Source organism: Tachypleus tridentatus, chromosome 7, assembly GCF_004210375.1.
Source record: "Tachypleus tridentatus isolate NWPU-2018 chromosome 7, ASM421037v1, whole genome shotgun sequence".
NCBI classification, from domain to species: Eukaryota; Metazoa; Arthropoda; class Merostomata; order Xiphosura; family Limulidae; genus Tachypleus; species Tachypleus tridentatus.
In genome coordinates this window covers 50,240,462-50,256,329 of record NC_134831.1, presented here as the reverse complement: position 1 = coordinate 50,256,329, position 15,868 = coordinate 50,240,462, and the positions used below count along the sequence as shown (strand labels likewise).

The following is a 15,868-nucleotide window of genomic DNA, read 5'->3' as shown; positions in this document are numbered from 1 at the left end:
TCCTACGTCGCCCTGGTATGGTTGAGGCAGTAGACGTCAGAGTGGTGGTCCTGGCCCGAAGGTGACGAAACCGGATGTTGCGATCCTGTGCGGGCATGGTCACACGAGGTCTGCCAAATCGTGGACGGTCACGAGTAGAACCATGTTGTTGGTGACGATTCCATAGCCTTGTGATGGTGCTTGGGTAAACATTCACAGCTCTGGCAGCATCTGATCGAGATTCGCCTGCTTCCAAGCGACCAATGGCGTTGTGCTTCAGTCAGTCTTGGCGTAACTGTATTGCGTGTCGGTGGCTTAACACTGAGCTATGGAAACCTAGAACCCGTCACTTTTATAGGGATTTTGCACATGTTGCACTTGCAGAACATGCAGATCTCTCAAACAAATTTATTGGACACGAATGCGTTTTGGCGAAAAATTCGTTGTTTTCCTCCGTTTTCAAAGTGCACAACTTTTATTGTCATTTTGGTCTGACAATCAGTGCCTTAACACGTGTAACATCACATACTCTGAGCTTGTAACGTTATTACATATATTTCTCTTTAAAATAAAAAATATCCCTTTTGCGTTTCTTTTTTTGAAGAGTATATATATGTAAGCAAAACTAGAATACGGTTCACATTAATTTTGTCTTATTTTATAGTTTGAAGTCCGATAAAATTAGTTTTTTTTTCTTTCACTTCTTGCAACGTTTTTCTGCTACTTTGAATTTTCCATTCTTTAATATCCAATGTTTTTGTCAAATGTGTTATTGAGAAAATCTTACCATTGAGTTGTATTTTCAACAATCAAAAATGAAATTAAACAAGGTACATTACAATTTTCGAAAGAAAACGTGTTTTCTAGCAGATGCAGGTCAAATGTAGCTTGGTAGCTGGCGTACTGAAATCGAAAGATTCGTGGTTCGCACCTTTTGCTGATGAACCAGATTTTCACTTTCATCTATGGTGACATTATGGTTTCCTACAGACTGTCAGTAGTTTAATATTAAGGGCGGCTGCATCTTAACTCCGTAAGGGTCTTTGTTTGTTTGTTTTGAATTTTGTGCAAAACTACACGAAAGCTATCTGCGTTAGCCGTCCCTGGTTAAACAGGAATATCACAAAGAGTGCCGTCGCTTTGCCTATTGCGCAAGTAAGCGTGCAAAGCCGATCTTAATAAGTTACCGAAACCTGTCTTTTCTCTGAATCGCTACAAGAACATAATTGAAACAAAAAGGAGCAATGCTTGTTAACATTGTGATAAAACATGTTGACATTTCATGTTACAGATATTTTGTGATGAAAGACTAGCTACATTTAAGTATATGCGAAATAAAAAAAGTCGATGCAAGATATCATTGCGGCAAAACCTTTTATTATTAATGTACTGTTTGTTTTTAATTTCGCGCAGAACTACACGAGGGCTATTTGCGCTAGCTGTTCCTAATTTTGCAGTGTAAGACAGCTAGTAATCATCATCTACCACCAACTCTTGGGCTACTCTTTTACCAACGAATAGTGGGGTTAAACGTAACATTATAACTTCCCCACGGCTGGAAGGGAGAGCATGTTTGGTGGGACGGGGATTCGAACCCACGAACCTAAAATTACGATTCGAGTGGCTTAACATTAATGTACTTTAAAAATTTGATTATTGATCACCTGCGTTAACTGAAGATGACTTCAATATTACAAATGTTTGTGAAGTATTTGTGTGTTTGTTTCGGATAGTCCTCCGGTGAGTCAGCAATAATATTTCAGATCAACAATAATAGAATTTGGATTTGATTCCTCATGGTAGACAGAGCGCAGATAACCCATTGTGTAGCTTTGTGCTATAAAATTATTTTGGATATTTGTGCTAAGCTACTGAAGTGCTTTCTGCATCTGCCGTTTCTAATGTTGAAGTAACAAATTAAAGCAGCTTTTTCAACCTTTTTGATACCAGAACTCGCTGCCTCCACTAAAACGTAAATACAATAAAAAGCCATTGTGATTTTCTTGTGAACATTATAGTTTTTATACGTTTGTTTTCATTAACTCATATGGATCGAAAACATGTTTATGATGAACCAGTGGTTGAGAAGAACTGGACTAAATTTAGGAAAGGTATCGAGACGACAGTAGCCACAAGCAATCTTGATATAATTTAATTGCATAATGGAAGTTAACACCACTTTTATCACACACCCACGGCCCCCGTGCAGCGCGAAACTGAAAAAGAATCGAATCACGTACTCTCGGGCATATAACTTGGCACACAAAGCCACTCTTTAAGCATTAAACAATTTTTTTTTCATACATGCACAATGAAAAATTTTCCTATTACAAGTAAAGAATTCACCAAAAGCAATGCTATAAAAAGCTCATATTTGCACCCCCTGGTACAACGGTAAGCTTACGAATTTACAATGCTAAAATCAGGGGTTCAATACCCCTCGAATAACTCGATGTAACTTTGCTAAGAAAGAAACGTCTCCTTTTCTTCTTTTAATGTTTGATTTATCTTTCTTAATTTAATACTGATACAGTATGCTGCACTGTCGACTGAAACCAGGTCTAAACAAATAAGATGTGGATTGCAAACCACATTATCAAGTGCAGTATGTCCTACACTCAGATTTATAATGTATACATCTACCTTTTTCTAACGGAATCAGAAATTCTTATCTCAACAAGTAAATATTCTACCTTGATAAAAGAAAGTTAATACAAATACACAACGACAAAACAACTGAACTAAGGAACCAGGTTGGGCAGTAGTTGTATTCTTAGATATTCAATACCCCCAAGAGTGAAGATCTTTATTATTTTGTGTATTTTTTTGTAATTTGAGAACAAAAAAATACATTTTATCACTTTAGTATAGAAGACGTTTTTCTGTCACATGCCATTTCTTCTAACAGTTTGTACATCGTACCATACTTCATCCATCAACTGTGATAATGTGAAGCGACCTCATTGCCAAATCTTATCTCAAAGTTGTATTTGCAATATGGTTGGATTAGGTCAAAAGCAAATATTTTTTTTTATTTTTACACACACTTCTTTAAAAGCTTGAAACAATTTTATTTTATTGTAGAAGCAATAAAATATAAACGTTAAACTGACTCCACTCTTGTGTGACTCGGCAATATGTAAAATACACAGCAAAAACATCCTGTAAAAATTTTAGTAATTATATTATAAGATTTTTTCGTATTGGTTAAACATAATTTCTCATAAAAGTCAGCGTGACATTCTCGCTTGGAATGTTTAGTAAATGACCAATAACAGGCATATATTTGCTAATGATCATTAAAGAAAGTCGCAACTGAATAAATGATGCATAATTTCAAATAAACGCCATTTTTTTGACAAAATATTATCTGCTTGTGAAAATTCATTATCATTGTTGATTCAAAAATTCAGCAGATCGTGTAAAAGTGTACATTTAGACTTCTATCATATGCATTACGCTACCATGACATTCATTTAATGAAGTGTGATGTAATTTTTGTTTTATTTAAGTAGTTGCGTTATTTTCGTCATCCAAGTTTCTGTAATTTCGATTTCTGTTTGTGATTATGGTAGCTAAGTATAGTATGTGAAGAGATGAAAATCGATACAGTTGGATTCAAATTCGTAACCACAACTAATAAAATTGAGGTAACACTTTTCTAACCATAGTCGACATTATCCAAAACACTGTATGAAGAGGGCCAGGTTGTTAAGGCGTTCGACTCGTAATCTGAGAGTAGCGGGTTCGAATCCCCGTCACACAAAACACGCTCGCCCTCTCAGCCGTGGGGGGCGTTATAATGTTACGGTCAATCCAACTATTAGTTGATAAAAGAGTAGTCCAATAGTGATGACTAGCTGCCTTCCATCTAGTCTTACAATGCTAAATTAGGGATGGCTACCGCAGATCGCTCTCGTGTAGCTTTGCGCAAAATTAAAAAATAAACAAATCATATGAAGAATAGAACTGATTGTTAAGGAGTTTTTTTATGCCCTGTTTCACAGTATTGACTGGTAAGAATTCAGCATTATAATAATTGCAAGGATGTGAGTATTTGTCGTGATACATAAGCTCATCCCAGTGTAAAGGTAGTGGAGTGGAGTGTTGACGAGTTGTGGGGTTAATTCTGCTGTTTGTTCGTTATTCACAAAATACTGCCTGCACAGTTAATGTGTTTGTTGCTGTTACTAGATGCTTCACTAAAACTACTGTACTACTACATCAGTGCCTCAACTTCAAACATAAGAGCACCAACTGAATGGCAATAAACAGTATCGTATATTAGCTTCTCTATGAAGTTGAACTATCCTCATCAGCTCAAGAGTTTGCTCTCAAGCGTACTTGAAACAGTGACAATTAGAAAATGGCATTGAATAGAGCAATTGTAGAAACATTCATCCACTGTTGGAGAAATTAGAAGTAATGAATATCCTAAAATACCCCTCTTTACAAGCAACAAACCCTACAACAAGCTGACTGGGATGAAAACGTTTGGAGCCTGAAACTCGGGGAGGCGAATTAAGTAAGGAAACCGATGATTTGAGGGACATGGGGCCAAATGGCCTGCCGACGTTTTCGACTTATCATATTTATAGCTGTTCTGGAATGCTGGATAATCCGATGACCAAGGTGGCCCCTCTATTAGGCGTAATAAGGAAATCACGTATAAATATGTACAACACGTACCTGTGAATGTGTATTCATGTTTGTATATACGTGTGTGTGTGTGTGTGTGTGTGTGTGTGTACTTGGATAAAATAAAATATTTTCTATGTCTTTAACTCGTGTAACATCTACACATTTATTTATCAGGAAATCTAGAAAAAGTTTTGTACATTTTGTCTGTATTGTAATTGATATAACATTGTCAGTGATGCTTAAATATAAACTGCTAATTTCATAAGTGCTTTTATTAACACATACTCGACCTGACCGCGCAATTCCTTCGAAAGCAAGACTCGTTTCTCTGTTGCGCGGAAAAGATTTGGGGAACCGAATCTTGTTAAATTTAATGATTTTCGTTTCATGTATGATAGGCAAAGTCAGTCATGAAAGTTTATGTGAAAAATAATATTATTTAATTTGTTTACCTGCTTTAATTTATTAAAACTTAAATTGATCAAAATATGAGTATTGTCTTAGATACACTGCTGGCCAAAATCTTGAAGCTAATGAACATAAAGAAAAAATATGCATTTTGCGTTGTTAGACTCAATCACTTATTTGAGTAGAGCTTCGAAAGATGAAAATAGGAAAATGGAAAATAAAAGTACACAACTTTTTTAGACTTTAATAGGGAAAATGTGAACACTATGAAATTAGCTTAAATACTAGCAGGTCAAAAGTTTAAGACCATACCAAAAATAAGTCCTAAACAGGGTAGGAAATGCCCAACAAGAGGTCTCAGTAGTGGGTTGCACGGCCCTCATTGCGAATAACTTCAAACATTCGCTTTGGCATGGTTGATATAAGCGTTTGAAGAAGGTTGGCTAGAATGTTATTCCAAGTGGTGAACATGGCTCCACGAAGATCATGCACTGTTTGGAATTGACGTCCATTTCCATAGACTTCTCTTGCCACCCACACCCAAACATTTTCAATGGGGTTCAGTTCAGGCGAACACTCTGAGGGTCCAAAAGAATCACGTTATTCGCCAAGAAAAAGTCCTTTGTTCTGCGAGCATTATGGATTGCAGCATTGTCCTGCTGAAAGATCCGGTCATTTCCACATAAGCGAGGGCCTTCAGTCAATAAGGATGATCTCTCCAACATGCCAATGTAGCCAGCTGCTGTTTGACGCCCTTGTATAACCTGAAGCTCCATTGCTCCGTGGAAAGAGAAAGCACCCCAGATCATGATGTAACCTCCTCCACTGTGTCGTGTAGAAAATGTCTCTGGTGGGATATACTTATCGTGCCAGTAACGTTGGAAGCCATCTGGACCATCCAGGTTAAATTGTCTTGGGCCGACCACTTGAAATTCTCGTTCCATATCCCTCAGGGTCTTTTAAGAAAATTGCAAAAGCAGTTTTACTACACCCAATCTCATCAGCAATGGCACGTTGAGAGAGACCTTGGTTGTCCAGCTCGACAATTTTGCCACTTTCAAACTCTGTCAACTTTTTAGCCTTTGCCATGTTTTTACCCAATGTAAGTGGGAGATGTTGACAACGCTAATGCTTGAACACAATTGACTAAATTTCATTACGTGTTTACCGATTAACGCTTCGTTTCAGTATGATCTTTTGACCAGCTAGTTATTTCGGCTAATTTCATATTGTTCACATTTTCCCTATTAAATACTAAAAAGTTTTTTATTTTCATCTTTCGAAGCTCTACTGAAATAAGTGGTTGATTATAACAACGCAAAATGCATTATTTTTCTTTATGTTCATTGGCTTTAAGATTTTGGCCAGCAGTGTAATGTGTGTGAGTTAGTCTACATACATACTTTAGTTATGCATTTCATTGTAATGTTATATTTATTGGGAATCACTTGGAATCAATGGCATATTGATAATGAAAACTTGCAATATAAGCAAAGTCCACTGAAATATGAGGTGTAAGCACGGGCAATCCTAAAATGGTTAAATTCATATAGATGCACAATCAAATGTTTTACACACCTATAAGATAGTTTGCCTTATAACCTGGAAAAAAAATATCTTGTTTCTGAGTTCTGAAACGTTTTTATCCTTTACGTTATTTAAGCTTAGACGTGCTACTTAAGTCAGCACGCACAAAAGACTTATCAGTTTTGTCCTGGACATTATTGTTACTTCGAAGACGCTGAGTGGTAAATTTATGATTAAGACTTTGTTAAATTACGGTTTTTGTCATTTCACAGCGAAACAAACATTTCGTTTACGCTGTAAAAGTGCATTCCTGAAATATGTTAAATTTGTAAGTACATATATATACATTTGTATATATGTGTGTGTGTGTGTGTTAAACTTCCATTCATAAGTCCGCAAACATACCGCTGTTCCACTAGGGGCGATATGCCGTTGAAAATTCCTGTATTTTCAACCGTGTAGTTTTTATTGTTGTAGCAGTCAAACAGGCTGTATTGTTAAGAATTGTCGTGTAGGCTATGAATACTTGGTTGTACTTTCTCTGATCAACAGTTTTAAATCGGTGATCACTGTGAGCCCTCTGAAATAACTGTTTTGCTTATGCCGTACTGGTTGAAAATTCCAAATTCAAATATCTGACTCTCGTTTTGGTAAATATGGTTCTTGCCATCTACTTTTATTATACCTTGTTGTAAGTTCAACGCCAAAATATGATAAAATGGGATCTAAAGAGAACCACCTTCACTTAAATTTGTTAATTTACATTCTGATAATATGTTCCCGGAGAGATAGCGGCAAGTCTTCGGATTTACAATACTAAAATCAGGGGTTCGATTCCCCTCAGTGGACACAGAAGATAGCCCGATGTCGCTTTGCTACAACAAAACACGCTGTTTAATAACTTTTTCTTCTTAGTTAGGAATAGTTCGATAAACGGTACAACATAGATCATACTTTTCTTTGCTCTTCTGCTATAATATAAAACTATCACTGCAAATACATTGAGTAAAAATAGAACGAGTGGGTTTGAAAACCTGCTGTGTCTATGTCAAACCTTTAAACAAACTATTTAGGTGAAAGTTGAAAGAAAATAGGTTATCCTCTGTATCAAAACTGAATCAGGTGATTGATCGTCACTGGTTATACTTTGGTTTAGCTTTTATATTCACACACACACACACACATATACCACCTCAGGTCAGTAGTTGACCCCTAACCTAATTATTGTCCTGATCTGTAAGCGTACTCAGTATCACGTTTCTAGCTACAACTGTATGTCTACAAGTGACATCAGGAGCAGGTTAAAAGCCACATAACCCAACATGGGTAATGTGATAGTTCTGTATGTATATTTGTCTGCTTGTAAAATCTTTTAGGAACATAAGAAATTTCACGACAAATACCTAAGATACTTTTAAATAAGTGATGAACTGTCGATTACATTAGATATACGTACTCACTATGATTTTGTTTGTTTAGGAGACTTTTCATTTTTTATAACGCATTAATATAGTATGAATTGTATTGAAGAAAAACAGTGGATGTTATCAAAATACAATCACGTTAACCTAAGAAGATTTAAAAAAGGTTTACACTGTTTTTAAATTGAAAATTTTACCTACATGTTAAGCTGGTAAGTGTTGTAAAAAGCTGGTACAAGACACGAGTTTTGCGTGTGCAAGTGCGCAAACTCGAAATTGGTTTAGATTTCGTATCAGTGATATTAAATGAAAAACATCTATCGGTTAATCAGTGATGTCGAGAAAACCCACTTGTAGAGAAATATATATGCAAAAACGGCTCGTTTGGGTTGAGAAAATATATAGAAATATATATTTTAAATAGAAGAGCGAACAACGTTTCGACCTTCTTCGGTCATCGTCAGGTTCACAAAGAAAGAGGTAACTGACCGGAAGCTGACCACATGTTTGAAAGGGGGTTATGTAACAGAGTGTTGGAATGTAGAGGGCGGTGTTAGATGTTTGACTATATAATTTTATTTATTTTATTATATTAGTATAGGTATAAAGGCGTTCCTTTATATTGGTTTATATTTTGGGTTTAAGTTGTTGTATAAGTAAGGCTTCTTTAATTTTGCGTTTGTTTATGTTTGTTTCTTTATTTAGTATTTGAGTGTTGTCTATGGTTATGTTGTGTTTATTTGATTTGCAGTGTTCGAAAACTTGTGAAGGTGACTTTTTATGTTCTTTGAATCTGGTTTCCATTTTTCTACTTGTTTCTCCAATATGGAAGTCGTGGCAGGCCTGTACATTGTATTTTGTAAATAATGTTGGTGTGGTGTTTGTCAATGTAGTTTTTGCATATATATTTATCTATCGGTTAAGTTTAAATATTCTTGTTGAGAAATAGGGCAAGTCTGTTTGTATGTGGTTCCAAAGTGCTTCTGGAGTACTTTAGGATTAAAATAAATTTAATATGGTTTTGCAGCACTTCAAGTCTAGAAGGGCGACTTTAGTATTGTTTCTGAATAAATCAAGGCTAGAACGATGCCTTTAATGTGATTCTACAGTGGTTTAAGGTTATAATGGCAACTTTAATATACAGGGTGTTCGGAAAGTCACTGTGCACTTATATATTTATTAACATACATGTTTCAATATAGAATACAGGAGGTAAATATGAATGACAATTATAAACAATGTTGAAAGTGACCCCCGTTGGCATCAATACAGGCCTGGATCCTTCTTATTTTGTTTCTAAACACCGCTATCAGTTGTTGGGTTGAAATAGACTGAATAAAATATTATTACAAAACTGCACAGTGACTTTCCGAACACCCTGTAGTTCTGGAGTAATTTAACGTTGGAATGACAACTGAAATATGGCTGTGGAATGCTTCGAGGCTAGAATAACTTTTATATGGTTACTGATCGCATCAAAGTTAGAAACTACTTGAAAAAAGTTCCAGGACAATTCATAGTTAACAATTTTAACACTGTCAAAATGCTGTGGTTCCATATTAAAGATGTATAAAAGCTTTAATTTGATGATAGATAGATTCAAGGTATTTAATTATGTTTCCCTCATATTTAAATCATGATGCATTGTTCAGGCAAACCAAAACCTTTGACACACCACAAATTTAGACTCTGTCTCTTATATAACGAATGAGTGGACAATTATTCCGTTTTAATATTGGCTTAGTGTTTTATAAGTCTTTGTTGAACAATTCCAGACTGTGTAAAATCATGAAGACTCTCCTAATAAAGTTTTCATAAATTGACAATAATCAAATCAGGATATAAGTTACGAAAATTTGCATAATTTGAACAAGCTAACTGAAAATAAACTGCAATCTTAATTCACGAACCAGCGTACCAATAAAAGTCAGTTACTTATAGCTTGTTATAACATCCAACAGAAAATTTAATATGTATGTGTGCTTGTTATCAATATAATAAAAAACGACGTGGTTAAAATACAAATAGTATCATAAACATTTCTAGAATAACATATAATGATGAAGGTGGAAAGGGAAGAAGCTGGTCTATAACCTTTGAGTAACTCAAAATATTAGTTTCAGTAGAGAAGTCTGTTGACTGCGAGAAGATCATTTTCAAATGAAATATAATTTAAGAAAACCAAACTTAAACTCCTTTTTATAACAACAATAATATAATATTACCAGTATTAACATTTTATCTGTTCAGTTTCTTTAGAATTTTTGCACAAACTTACACAAAAGGCTGTGTACGCATAGCTGTCTGTCATTTATAATTTATAAACTATAAGGAAAGTAACTGGTCAACAGTACTCACTGCCAACTGTTGGGAATTTTCTTATCTGTGAGGCTGGTCCATCACTCACGTAGCACGACTTGGTACGGAAGAAGCCTTTGTAGAAGTTTAATGCAAACCACGAATTCTCGGAGTCACAATGTGAGTACGTTAACCACCAGTCAACATCTCGGTCAAAGAAGTATGGTGTTGAATAACTGGTCACGATCAATATCTAGTAAATAAGAAGTATGTTACTTGTTTCATTTGATTCATAAATTGAAATTATATATTTTAACATAAACCTCTTTGTAATTAGATGATTTTAAAATTCAATTAAAACACGACAGCACAAATATAACTGAAGGATCTCAAATAAGACACAACTTGTGATGCTATATTTACGCATTTTCTGACATTAGCGTAGATATTTTCGTTAAAATTCTGTCATATTTTTAAAATCTAAGAAATTTATTTACCGTTTGATTTCTTTAGTTACTAAACGTCTGAATTTAAAACGCGTCTTTTCAAAGTGGTTCAAATTCAGAAATATATATTTTTTATTTAATAATTTCAGTACAGGTCCATCTGGTTCGTTCTGTTCATAGCAGTTGTTCAGTTTTAAATTACGTCTACGCTATTTACGAAAACAAAATACACATGTTTGTGTGTATCTCGTGTAGAAAACTGGTTTAAGAATCTAAACCACCACACTATTTAACCTTTACATGCACAATATCTTTGAACTTTTATAGAGGAACAAGTTTAGCTCTTGGTGTATCAGTGCTATCGAGTTTAAGTGACCGCAAGTCTAGCCTAATAATAACTTTCAAAGTTATTTTTAAAGTATTCTTTAAAAAGAGAATTTTAAACCCCACGCTAGTACAGCGGTAAGTCTACGGATTTACACCGCTAAAATCAGAGGTTCGATTCCCCGCGGTGGGCTCAGCAGATAACCCGATGTGGCTTTGCTATAACAAGAAACATACACGCACAAATAAATGGCTTACATAATAAAAATTTATAGGCCGATTTTAGACTACAGTGATAGTTTCTCTTTGTAGGTACCCATTTATCCTTAAGTGTTTTTTTTTTTTTTTCTGTTAGAAATTTAATCAATCAAAACAAGCCCTTACCGGATATTATTCTTTCAAAATACTACATTTTTTAACCTAATATATTATATGAGAAGTCTATTAAAAATATAATCACTTTGGACACCTTGACAACGTGGCTTCAAATGCCTTCTCTGCCGTCTGGTTTATCCAGTACTACATGCATTGAAAAACATATCACAATAAATTGTGAAATATAATTATAATAGTACTGTAGTAAGTCAAACATTCGTAGCGTTTCACATGAATGTCCTTTTCTTTTAAGTCGTGTTTAAAGAATTAACTAATAGTAAATCAGACACATTGTGTTTAATTCTAATTTCGTGCGTAAAGAGCTCTTGAAAATTCTTGTAAGTTTAATCAGTTAGCACTGTTAACACATATTATCTCTTTATTCTTATTCGTGATCATGTTGCTTGTTGTTTTTTTTTTGTTCAAAGGCAAAGCCACTTTGGACCATCTGTTGTGTCCATTGCGGGGAACTAGTCCCCTTATTTAACACTATAAATTCGTAAACCTACCGCCGTCACATCGAGAGGTGATTGTGTAACTTCAATATACTATTTAAATATTTCAGACAAGTAACATTAAATTTTATTTCTAGCTCACTTAGAGTTCAATGCATTTATTGTTTTTGAAAGCTTAGTAAGCGTCCATGTGGCCCGGCATGGCCAAGCGCTTAAGGTGTGCGACTCGTAATTCGCGGGTTCGCGCCCGCGTCGTGCTAAACATGCTCGCGTTGGGTGTATAATGTGACGGTCAATCCCACTATTCGTTGGTAAAAGAGTAGCCCAAGAGTTGGCGGTGGGTGGTGATGACTAGTTCCTTCCCTCTAGTCTTACACTACTAAATTAGGGACGGCTAGCACAGATAGCCCTCGGGTAGCTTTGTGCGAAATTCCAAAACCAAGCTTGCCAGTTTTTCACACGAGTAAAATTAGGTTAGAAGCGTGAGGTGTTCTCGTCTTTTTGTGTGTGTGGTTGGTTCGTAAAATACCTTGGCATTGCGCCAAATGTTGGTTCAAGAAAAATAGAGTTTTACTGCACGTCTGTTGATTTTACAAACTCTACATCTGTGTCAGCTGCAGTAACCCAAATAGTACAACATATTAACACAAACATGCATGTTAAATTGGTCTGTATGAACATCGCTAATCAACCCTGCTAAAAACGGACGGATGAAGTTTGAAGAATGTAGGCTCGTTGCATAAAACGAAAACAGGTCAGAGTTGCCCACACTCACTAGCACTGAGAAACTGATTGTGAAAAACTATATTGATGATTTTGTGTGTTTTTTGAAAATTTTCGCTCAAAGCGACATAAAAGTAGCTATCTGCACATAGCTGCCCTTAATTTGAAATGATTGACTAAAGTAATTGCACCAAGCCAATAGGATTTCAACATAATACTTACATTGTTCTCGTGACCTCAAAGTGCAGAGTGAATTTTTGCGGCAAGGAAACGCACACCATAGACCACTGGACTCACAGTCTGGGCACACAAACCACTAGCCAATTCGGTCCTGATACTGAAGAGATAGAAAGAATATAAGCAGAAATAATTACCAACAGTAAATAACCAAACGTTAGCTATGTTTTGTAAGCAAATAACAAAATTTTATAAGTTTGTTTGGAAGTTCTTGTTGAGTTAACGGGTTTATATTGCAGTATCTACTGCACAACCCTGTTTCAGCTGAAATGTACATTTAGCTCTGTCTCTCAGCATTTAGCTATAACTCTAATGTCATTACTGCCATCTCTACAATCCAATCAAACAAGAATGGAAAAATGTCGCAAGATTACCATATCTACTATTGCTGACATATAGTAACAGGCATAAACTCTAATACATACTTCAGTTTCCCACAGTAAATTAATTTTCTCTGCCTTTATGTTGTAAACACTGAGGGTTAATCGCAATTTATACTGGTGATATTCTACTTCCTTTATTGCCTTTGGAACTCTTTCTTCTATTATCGATCATGTTATATGGTAGCCTCCATTGTTCACTATTGTCTCGTACAACTGTTATTGTAACAAGCACTCTACAAAGAATGATACGATCGGTCTAAGATCACATATTTTGAAAAGCTTCTCACAAACCTTTCACTGTATGTGGGTAGTGATTTCCAAGGCTACAAGGTACAAAAATCCATTATATCTTCATGAATGACTTCATGGATATTTGGTCGGATAGGGTTACTGTGATTTCAACTTATGTAGCCATTCTTCTCAAGAAAATAGCTTTTGATTTCAAAGTGTTGCTAGAAGCTTGTGAACATTTGGATTCTAACCCTTCATTCTCTGACTTTTGAGTTAAAGTGTACTCTTTTATAGCCATAGCCTTTACATTGCGGCTGAGAGTATTGCCTTTAAGTCTTCGTTGCAATATATTTTTGGTCAAAGGTTTCTGGTTCTCGGTTGTAGCCTTCACATTGCAGATGAGAGTATTGCTTGAGCTTGATTTGGAACTGTGGTTTTGAAGCCGTTTCTTGCTATAATCGGTCTGCCGTGATACATTTTCTGCTTCCATCTGGAGAATAAAGACCCTGGAATGTCTTCAAAATCTTATGTTCTTTAACACTACATCATTTAAAAATCTTTTTTCGAAATATTTGTGACATCAGTTTGCTGTGGCGATATTGGACTGTCAAATGGTCGTTATTCGCTGTGAACCAAATAAGTACAGTCGGTGCTAACAATATTGCTCTGTCATCATTCTCAGCACCTGTAACAACATGAAACTGTATTAGCATGTACAAACCGTTCTTATAAACTGTTTTAATGGAAATGGTTTGTATCCATAATAATTATAGTGATTGGCTTACAATTAATGTTGGAGTACCACAAGGTTCTGTTCTGGGCCCTTTATTATTTCTCATTTATATAAATGATATTCTTTACCAACAGTTTTTTGGAGATATCCAAGCCTATGCCGATGATATTGCTGTTGTTTATAGTAAGCCAAATCTAATTAATGAAGCCATTATTTCTAGTGATCTTAATAAAATTAAAAATTGGCTTTTCTGTAATGACTTATCCTTAAATATATCTAAATCTTTTCTTCTTCAGTTTAACCTTTATGGTGTCATTCCAGCTTTTCCTTCTATTTTTTATCATTCTAGTGATTGTTATACTTACCCTAATTGTAAGTGTCCCAAATTGACTCAAGTTTCCTCTGTTAAATATTTAGGAATTATTTTAGATCGAAAATTAAATTGGCAATTTCATATTAATTCTTTAGTTAATAAATTAAAATATAGTTCTATGCTAATTTTTGAACTTAGTCATTGTGCTCCTTATCATATTTTGTTAAGTGTATATTATGCTCTCTTTCAATCTTTCTTACAATATTGTATTTCAATTTGGGGTGGCACATATAAGACTTTTTTAATTCCTATTCACAAGTTGCAAAAAAAGTGTTTTCTCTCTTATTTTTACTCATAGGCTTGATACCGATTTCAGTAAATTTAACTCCCCTCTTTCATATGATAAACTTTATTTATATTTCTTAGCTTTATCTACATTGCATGTTTCTTTTAATAGGCCTTTTAAAGTCACTTCATATTTTACACGACTTCAATCTTTTTTTCCAATTAATGTACCCACACCACGTAAAACAGTTACACTTCATCAATATCTTTATTTGGCACCTCGTATTCATAATTTTATTCCTTATAGTATAAGATCTTCTATTAATCGTGTTAATCAAAAGAAATACTTAAAACAATGGATCTTAAATACTGATGATAATATTCTGGGAACTTTATATTGATTTTGTAAGTTTTGATTTTACTTTATTATGTGTTTAACCATCACAGGACGAGTTAACTCTTTGTTGATGGTTTTATATTGATATTTGATTTTTTGTGTCTAATTTATTGCTTAATAAATTTATTATTATTATTATTATTATTATTGTCCTTTTGTAATGTTAGAGACTAATATTTATATAAATATAATAGTACTGTCTGTTGTGTGTCCATGTTACTATTTTAGAGGGTGTGGATAGATCTTCACCCAATTTGCAATTTGGTATGGAGATTTATTGGGTCCATGGGGAGGTATGTAAATATTTTCAGTTGTGTGGTTTTTATGGACGCTTTCGCATTTTTTTATCACTAGTTCATCCCTGTTGATGGACCTTCACTAAATTTGACGTGAAGATTTGTTGGGTCCATGCGGAGATAGTACAAATTTGCGGTTTCATCTTTTGTGTTTTGTAGTTTTTGGACGTTTTTTGATGTGTTTTTTCAATTACATATAAGGAAAAGAACTTTTTTATGTCCTAGAATAACCTCCCACTAATCATGAATTTACATACTTCCGCCGCCAGGAGACGAGTACTCTAGCTATTGTATAGTAAATAAACAAGTTTTAATGTTGCTCTTGATTGTTGAGTGATATAAAATAATTAGATTTTATCTCTTTGAATAGTCTGTTACAATAAACTAGTGCCTTCT

General features: G+C 34.7%; 1 long non-coding RNA gene across 3 annotated transcripts in view; it reads right to left on the bottom strand.

Moving 5' to 3' along the window:
• The window catches only part of LOC143255634 (uncharacterized), a 62,829-nt gene that overhangs the window by 11,464 nt on the left and 35,497 nt on the right, over positions 1-15,868 (bottom strand). For 2 of the 3 annotated variants that reach the window (XR_013030765.1, XR_013030767.1), the window contains exons 2-3: positions 12,820-12,934; positions 9,856-10,527 (exon numbers count right to left, since the gene is read on the bottom strand). This is a non-coding gene — a long non-coding RNA (uncharacterized LOC143255634). Of the gene's footprint in view, positions 1-9,855; positions 10,528-12,819; positions 12,935-15,868 lie in introns of those variants that run through there. The other variant, XR_013030766.1, reaches the window with a different exon arrangement.